Source organism: Rhinopithecus bieti, unplaced genomic scaffold, assembly GCF_001698545.2.
Source record: "Rhinopithecus bieti isolate Rb0 unplaced genomic scaffold, ASM169854v2 scaffold_4908, whole genome shotgun sequence".
NCBI lineage: Eukaryota > Metazoa > Chordata > Mammalia > Primates > Cercopithecidae > Rhinopithecus > Rhinopithecus bieti.
This window is the reverse complement of record NW_016804541.1, coordinates 78,636-88,012: the sequence shown is the minus strand read 5'-3', so window position 1 is coordinate 88,012 and position 9,377 is coordinate 78,636. Positions and strand designations below refer to the sequence as shown.

General features: G+C 41.9%; 1 protein-coding gene across 1 annotated transcript in view; it reads left to right on the top strand.

Moving 5' to 3' along the window:
• The window catches only part of RAB8B (RAB8B, member RAS oncogene family), an 81,573-nt gene that overhangs the window by 51,677 nt on the left and 20,519 nt on the right, over nt 1–9,377 (top strand). The gene's annotated exons all lie outside the window — the stretch shown is intronic.

The following is a 9,377-nucleotide window of genomic DNA, read 5'->3' as shown; positions in this document are numbered from 1 at the left end:
CGGCCCGCCTCGGCCTCCCAAAGTGCTGGGATTACAGGCGTGAGCCACCGCGTCCGGCCTATATATAGATTTTAAATAGGTAGAAGCTAAATAATTGCCCTGGCTTAATTTTTTAAAATAATTTTTAATTTTTAATTTTTATGGGTACATACTAGGTGTAGATACGTATGGGGTACATGAGATGATTTGATACAGGCATGCAGTGTATGAACATCGCATCCTGGAAAATGGAGTATCTGTGCCCTCAAGCATTTATCCTTTGTGTTACAAACAATCCAATTATACTCTTGTAGTTATTTTAAAATGTATAATTAAATTATTTTGATTATAGTCACCCTGTTGTCCTAGCAAATACTAGGTCTTATTCTTTTTTTTTTTTTTTTTTTTTTTTTTTTTGAGACGGAGTCTCGCTCTGTCGCCCAAGCTGGAGTGCAGTGGCCGGATCTCAGCTCACTGCAAGCTCCGCCTCCCGGGTTCACCCCATTCTCCTGCCTCAGCCTCCCGAGTAGCTGGGACTACAGGCACCCGCCACCTCGCCCGGCTAGTTTTTTGTACTTTTAGTAGAGACGGGGTTTCACCGTGTTAGCCAGGATGGTCTCGATCTCCTGACCTTGTGATCCGCCCGTCTCGGCCTCCCAAAGTGCTGGGATTACAGGCTTGAGCCACCGCGCCCGGCCAGGTCTTATTCTTTCTAACTATTTTTTGTACCCATTAACCATTACCACTTTCCCCTACCCCCCACTACCCTTCCCAGCCTAACCATTCTTCTACTGTCTACCTCCATGAATTCAATTATTTTGATTTTTAGCTCCCACAAATAAATTAGAACTTGTGAAGTTTGTCTTCCTGTACCTGGCTTATTTCACTTAGTATAATGACCTCCAGTTCCATCCATGTTGATGCAGATGACAGGATCTCATTCTCTTTATGGCTGAATAGTACTCCATTGTGTACATGTACCACATTTTCTTTGTCCATTCATCTGTTGATGGATGCTTAGATTGCTTCCAAATCTTGGCTATTGTGAATAGTGCTTCAATAAACATGGGAGTGCAGTTATTTCTTTGACATACTCATTTCCTTTCTTTTGGAGCAGGATTGCTGGGTCATATGATCGCTCTATTTTTAATTTTGTGAGGAACCTTCAAACTGTTCCCCATAGTGGCTGTACTAATTTACATTCCCACGAACAGTGTACAAGGGTTCCCTTTTCTCCACATCCCTGCCAGCGTTTGTTATTGCCTATCTTTTGGATAAAAGCCATTTTAACTGGGGTGAGATGATATCTCATTGTAGTTTTGATTTGCATTTCTCTGATGATCAACGACGTTGAGTACCTTTTCATGTATCTGTTTGCCATTTGTATGTCTTCTTTTGAAAAATGTCTGCTTATGTCTTCTGCTTATTTTAAAATCAGATTATTAGATTTTTTTCCTGTAGAGCTGTTTGAGCTCCTTATATATTCTGATTATTAATAGCTTGTCAGATGGGTAGTTTGCAAACATTTTTTCCCATTATGTGGGTTGTCTCTTCACTTTGCTGATTGTTTCCTTTGCTGTACAGAAGCTTTTTCACTTGATGTGATCCTGTTTGTTCATTTTTACATTGGTTGGCTGTGCTTGCAAAGTATTACTCTAGAAATATTTGCCCAGTCCAACGTCCTGGAGAGTTTCGCCAATGTTTTCTTTTAGTAGTTTCATAATTTGAAGTCTTAGATGTAAGTCTTTAATCCATTTTGATTTGATTTTTGTGTATGGTGGGGGTTAGGGGTCTAGTTTCATTCTTCTGCATACAGATATCCAGTTTTCCCAGCACCATTTATCCCCCAGTGTATGTTCTTGGCACCTTTGTCAAAATGAGTTCACTGTAGATATATAGATTTATATCTGGGTTCTCTATTCTGTTCCACTGATACATGTGTCTGTTTTTATGCTAGTACCATGCCATTTTGGTTACTATAGCTCTGTAGTATAATTTAAACAAAGGGCTTTTTGACCTTAAGGATAATGCCCTTCAATAACTATGTTTTTTGAGATTATATAGTTCTTTTAAATTAAAAAATAAATAAATAAACTTGCTCCCTTACTGCCAGGATAGCCTCTGGTTCTTGCTGCTGTTGGTGTGATAGCCCCCTCCTTCTTTCCAGTCTCCAGTCATCTGGGGCTAGGGGATAAGCCATATCTTTGGAGTTGTGAACTCAACGACTCTTCTAGCAGCTGTGGTCACAGTTCAGCGCAGAGATGTTGTGGCAGCTACTTGGGCTTCTCATTGTCCCCTTTTTCTTTCTTATTTTCTAGTTCTTAGCCAAACACTACATGAAATTGCCTTCAGAGAAGTACTACAGTTTCTCATTAAATGTAATAGCATTCATGACAGGGTAGTAGTGCAGCTCTTTCATATAGATATAAATATAAAATTTGTCCTTTCATATAGCTATGAATATAAAATTTTATTAATGAGATAGATTTGAGTATTATATAGAGGATATATAGTATGTATATAATATAGAGATACTATGATTTTTCTCAATAGCCTTTCTATTCTATTTTTAGCAGCCTATGGATTCTAGGAGTGACCCAGGTCCAGGGATAGGGCTTGATTAATCTAAATTTAGAGAATGGATTTAGATTAATCCAATCTTGGTAATTCTCCATGGCAGTGATTAGTTCAGAAATTCAGCCTTAGCCTGCCAGATCATGACATTCCCATGGTTATAAGTCCAGAAATGAGACTCACTGGAGGAAGGAAGGAAAACTCACTGGAGGCTTTGGGGAAACGCTTTCCCACTTTTGAAAGAAAGAGGAAAATAATCTATTTTCATCTGGTATTGCTGTTGTGGTCAGGAACTGCTGTCAGTCAAGAGTGTGAAATTGATACTCCCTGGAGGGCAGAGCCCAAGGAGATGCAGAGAAGGGAGCTGGAGCCCTAGATTGAGCCATCTCTGAACCCCAGCTCACCACTGAGCTTGTTGTGGATGAGTCAACAAATTACCTTAAGCTAGTTTGATTTGGGATTTCTGTATTTGCAGCTGAAAGCATCCTAATTATATTATCATTTTACAGCTAATTATTCTTTTAATCCCTGGAGTAGCATCAGGAAATTATCTTTGCTTTAAATTTTAACATGAATGTTAATCCACTACTGATATTATTGTCAAGCTAATTGTATTGTGTCTTTATTTTCTTATTGAAATAAGATTTCTCAGCATCCTTACTATTGTAACTATAATATATTAAGAAATTTCCAAGGTTTTTTTGTTTTTGTTTTTTTTAAGACAGAGTCTCACTCTGTTGCCTGGGCTGGAGTGTGGTGGTGCAACCTCTCCTCACTGCAACCTCCACCTCCTGGGTTCAAGTGATTCATTCTCCTGCCTCAGCCTCCCCGCTAGCTGGGATTACAGGCACCCGCCACCACGCCCAGCTAATTTTTATATTTTTAGTAGAGTAGGGGTTTCACCATGTTGGCCAGGCTGATCAACTCCTGACCTCAGGTGATCCGCCCGCCTTGGCCTCCCAAAGTGCTGGGATTACAGGCATGAGCTACCGCACCTGGCCAAATTTCCAAAGTTTTTAAAGCCATCTTCACCCTTAGTAGTACATAATGTTTACTTAAATATGTAAGAGTACTTACCCTTTAATTTAGTTACTGTACACATGTTTCTGTGCATGACTTAACCGGCAAAGAGAGGATAGAGTCTTTGCATGATCTGAGAGCAATTGCAGGGCACTATGTTAATAAAACCCAATGACACAGGATTAAATCACTGTGCAAAAGCCAGGCCTTGAGATAGGAATGGGCATGGCTGAGTGAAGAGCTGAGGAGAGAAGAGAGAGAATTACATGGGTGGGTGGAATGGCATCCTCAGAGAAGGCTGCAAAGTGAGGTGGTCATGCAGGAGTGGAGGAAAGGAGGTATGGGGCCCACTGAAAGAAGCAAAAGGCCTCGTATGGAGAAACTCTGAGGTTTGCAGTGTCAGGAGAATGGTGCATCTGGTGGGAAAGGCTGTATCACCAGGCTGAAGAAGTTGGCTCCGCGGCTTCTTAAATAGTACAGTGTCATTACCACAGGGATTGTTGCAAGTTATTCTAGAAGTGGCATATAGGGGAATTAGACCAGGAAGAGATGTTGGCACAGTATCCTGGAAAGCTATTACAAATAATCCATGCATGAAGTGACAAGAGCTGTGGGGTTATAGACTCTGAATGTGTAATCTCTTAGGTTTATATAGAATTTCAGAGATCCCAGAGCACGTTCACACACATCATCTAATTTATCTAATTAGATCCTGTCAACTCTTTTTTATGGATGAGGATATGTAGGTTCAGAGCAGTCAAGCAGCCTGTTCACAAGTTTTTAGTGACAGAACCTAACCTACAGTTCAGTGCTTTTCAATGAATTTTTACCACTTTTAGTGAAATTCTTACTTTCTAAAACTATTGCCTATTTTAGGTCCCCACTTACTTTTTTTTTCCATGTTGTGCTAATTTGAATTTGTTCCACAGCACTTGTCTGTCAATTGGCCCTTGACAGCAGCATAAGCAAAAGCTAAATGCCATAGTTCACAGCTCTTACAAACATTGAAAACCTTTAAGCAGTGAAAAGATGACTAAGTATCACCATCTTGTAGAACTTCTTCACATAACTGAAAGATAATGTTCCTAACAAATACAAAAAAAAAAGCCTCTGTCAGTAGAAAGTTTTGAAGTGTTTTAGATGAATGGAGAGTGAGGACTTTAAGGAGCCTCAAATTGACATTGTTGAGTAAAGGTGGTAAAGCTGCCCATGACTTCCAATTACAGGCAAAATCAACCTTAAAAGAACAGGAGTTACTGTCTTTTTTTTTTTTTTTTTTTTTTGAGACGGAGTCTCGCTCTGTCACCCAGGCTGGAGTGCAGTGGCCAGATCTCAGCTCACTGCAAGCTCCGCCTCGCGGGTTCACGCCACTCTCCTGCCTCAGCCTCCCGAGTAGCTGGGACTACAGGCGCCGCCACCTCGCCCGGCTAGTTTTTTGTATTTTTAGTAGAGACGGGGTTTCACCGTGTTAGCCAGGATGGTCTCGATCTCCTGACCTCGTGATCCACCCGTCTCGGCCTCCCAAAGTGCTGGGATTACAGGCTTGAGCCACCACGCCCGGTCAGGAGTTACTATCTTTTAAGGAAAGTATTAATCTGAACAAATATTCTGGTATATGACGTCTTTTATTTAAAATGTGAATGAAGGTCAGGCAGGCTAGCTCATGCCTGTAATCCCAGCACTTTGGGAGGCTAAGGCTGGTGGATCACATGAGGCCAGGAGTTTGAGACCAGTCTGGTCAACATGGTGAAACCCCATCTCTACTGAAAATACCAAAGTTAGCTGGATGTGGTGGAGCACACCTGTAATCCCAGCTAGTCGGGAGGCTGAGGCAGGAGGCAGGAGAATCACTTGAACCCAAGAAGCAGAGGTTGCAGTGAGCCAAGATCACGCCACTGCACTCCAGCCTGCACGACAGAAGGAGACTCGTCTCAAAAAAAAAAAAAAAAAGTGAATGAACTATTAAGGGGTGAAATGTTGAACATTAGCCTTCTAATTAATTTATTCAAGTATACAGCAGGCATTTTGAAAGTCATTATTTTTTATTTTGGTAAAAAACATAATATGTAAGTTGCAATCTTAACCATTTTTAAGTATACAGTTCAGTAGTTTTACACATGTTCACACTGTTGTGCAAATGATCTCTAGAACTATTTCATCTTGCAAATCTGAAACTCCAAACCTATTGAACAACTATTCCTTTCCCCCTCCCTCCAGATCCTGGTAACTACCATTGTACTACTATTCTGTTTCTATGGATTTGGAAAGTCATGAATTGTTTTAAAATGTTAATATGAAGAAACATGTATTGAGTACATACCAGGTGCTGGGCATTCTTCTTGATGCCAGGCCCAGAGAGAGGTAAAGGATGGAGGAGGATTCCTAGAGGGTCCTTGTTACACTGGATTTGGTGGCATGTAAAATGTAAATCACAATAAAAATCAATGTCTATTAAATCTTACATGAGTGATGGAAATAGGACCTTTTGTCAGATGCTAGCAGTAATATTTATGCTGGGTTGCTGAGTTTTGTGTCACCTTTCCAGATCCTGAAATGCTGAGGGAGGTACCTTAGAGGAGAAAATGTGAGCCAGATAACTTGGGAATATTGGTTATCAGATTGTGTTAGGTTAGTGCATAAGTAATTGTGGTTTTGCCATTGTTTTAATGGCAAAATCGCAATTACTTTTGTACCAACCTAATATTTATTAATAATTTATGATTGTTAGTGAGGGGAAATAATGATTGAGAAGGTGTTCTGCTAAATTAGCTTGGGTGTGATTGTTGCCGATTTCAAGACTCACAAGAGTATCTAAAAAGGCTCCCTGGGGGAAAAGTACCACACAGAGAAAAAGGAGGGAAGTTGGGTTGGTTTATGTCTATGCATTGTATAAAGCTGGAGCTAGGAAGCAGCCTTTTGGGGTGCTTTCAATGTTTATATGAAGAAACATTGTAGTAACTTAGCAGTTGAATGCTCCCCACCTAAAAAAAACCGGAGTTGGCTGGGCGCAGTGGCTCACGCCTGTAATCCTAGCACTTTGGGAGGCCGAGGCGGGCGGATCACAAGGTCAGGAGATCGAGACCATCCTGGCCAACATGATGAAACCCCATCTCTACTAAAATACAAAAGTTAGCTGGGCATGGTGGCGCATGCCTGTAGTCCCAGCTAGTCGGGAGGCTGAGGCAGGAGGATCACTTGAACCCGGGAGGCAGAGGTTGTAGTGAGCTGAGATCGCCCCACTGCACTCCAGCCTGGCAACAGAATGAGACTCTGTCTCAAAAAACAAAACAAGGCCGGGCGCGGTGGCTCAAGCCTGTAATCCCAGCACTTTGGGAGGCCGAGACGGGCGGATCACAAGGTCAGGAGATCGAGACCATCCTGGCCAACATGATGAAACCCCATCTCTACTAAAAATACAAAAAGTTAGCTGGGCATGGTGGCGCATGCCTGTAGTCCCAGCTAGTCGGGAGGCTGAGGCAGGAGGATCACTTGAACCCGGGAGGCAGAGGTTGTAGTGAGCTGAGATCGCCCCACTGCACTCCAGCCTGGCAACAGAATGAGACTCTGTCTCAAAAAACAAAACAAGGCCGGGCGCGGTGGCTCAAGCCTGTAATCCCAGCACTTTGGGAGGCCGAGACGGGCGGATCACAAGGTCAGGAGATCGAGACCATCCTGGCCAACATGATGAAACCCCATCTCTACTAAAAATACAAAAAGTTAGCTGGGCATGGTGGCGCATGCCTGTAGTCCCAGCTAGTCGGGAGGCTGAGGCAGGAGGATCACTTGAACCCGGGAGGCAGAGGTTGTAGTGAGCTGAGATCGCCCCACTGCACTCCAGCCTGGCAACAGAATGAGACTCTGTCTCAAAAAACAAAACAAGGCCGGGCGCGGTGGCTCAAGCCTGTAATCCCAGCACTTTNAAAAAAAAAAAAAAAAAAACAAAAAAACAAAACAAAACAAAACAAAACTGGATTTAATGTTTAAGTCAATTTAGAGGATACGTAATTTACATGTTTTCCTGAAATTTCTTGGAAACCACTTTAAGGGGTTCTGTATAGCAGTGGTCCCCAACCTTTTTGGCACCAGGGACTGATTTCATAGAAGACAATTTTTCCTCCAGTGACTGGAGGTGGTGGTGGTGTGGGAGTGGGGGTGGTTTAGGAATGATTCAAGCGCATTACTTGATTATTATTATGCACTTATATTCTGTTTTTATTACATTGTAATATATAGTGAAATAATTATACAACTCACCAATGTAGAATCAGCGGGAGCCGTGAGCTTGTTTTCCTGCAACAAGATGGTCCTATCTGGGGGTGATAGAAGACAGTGACGGATCATCAGGCATTAGATTCTCATAGGAGTGTACAACCTAGATCCCCCGCATGCACAGTTCACAATAGGGTTTGCGCACCTATGAGAATCGAATGCCACCGCTGATCTGACAGGAGGCTGAGCTTAGGCGGCAATGCAAGTAATGGGGAGCAGCTGTAAATACAGATGAAGCTTCTCTCACTTGCCTGCCACTCACCTCCTGCTGTGCAGCCCAGTACTGGTCCGTGGCCCAGGGGTTGAGAACCCCTGCTGGATAGAATGGAAAATAATAGAAAAATCTAAACAAAGCTGAGTAGCCGGATGATGAGGATTTGGCAAATTGCAACTAAGTTGTATTCACTAACTGGTCTCCTCAGAAAGCTTATTCCTGATATATGATAGAGCTTGCTGATATTTGTCAAGGGCTTTGTGGTTCCTTGCCATTGACAGTGATAAATAAGTTTTGAGCTACCATAGTGGGGGAAAATATGTGAGGGAAGGGTTGATCTTTTGAAGTGCCAGACCTTCAAAAGGCATAGCCCTTCGAAAGCCAAAACTCTTGGCTTCAGGTTAGAATCATCTGGGAAACTTAAAAATTACCAGTGCCCAGGTCCCACCCTTAAATAATTAAGTCACAATCTCAGAATTTGGGGAAGGGGGCGGGCCTAATCAGGAGTTTTTTTGTTTGTTTGTTTTGTTTTGTTTTTTATTATTTCTCAGTCATCTTAGTCCATTTTCTGCTGCTATGACAGAATACCCGAAAGTGCATAGTTTATAATGAACAGAAATTTATTTAGCTTATAGTTCTGGAGGCTGGGAACTCCAAGGGTATGGCATCAGCATCTGTTGAGGACCTTCATGCTTCATTATCTCATGCTGGAAGACTGGAAAGGGAAGTGTGCTCATGCAGAAGAGAATGTAGGAGGAGCAGGACTCACTTTTATAAAAACCCACTCTCAAGATAACTAACTCACTCCTGTGATAAGGACAATCCATTCATACAGGCTCCACGTGAATCAGCTCTGAAAGGTCCCACCTCTTAGTACTTAATATCTCTAAGGTCCCACAATGGCAATCTAATTTCAACATGAGTTTTGGAGAGGACATTCAGATCATAGTACCAGGCAATTCTAGAGTACAGTCAGGGCTAAAATCTATTCTGCCTATTTCAGCTCTAGCAAGTAATCTGTGGGGAACATTTATTAAAATGTGTATAAAATACTTGCTAACTGTTTAAAATAGATATGCAGGCTTTCCCTCCCGTACTGTCAAATATGCAGATTTTTTTCCTTAGTCAATTGCAGAATCTGAATTAAAAAATGGAAGAGGATGGAGGAATATTCTTTAAAGAGGTCCCATAGCCTTCTTTAGGGAAGGATTGGGGTTGAGGAGTAGGTAGGAAGCATTGTTTACATGCACTTCAGGAAGTTGGAAATATGGCATGTTCTCAATCTATCTAAATTATATAACTTTGCAGGATGTGATCCATT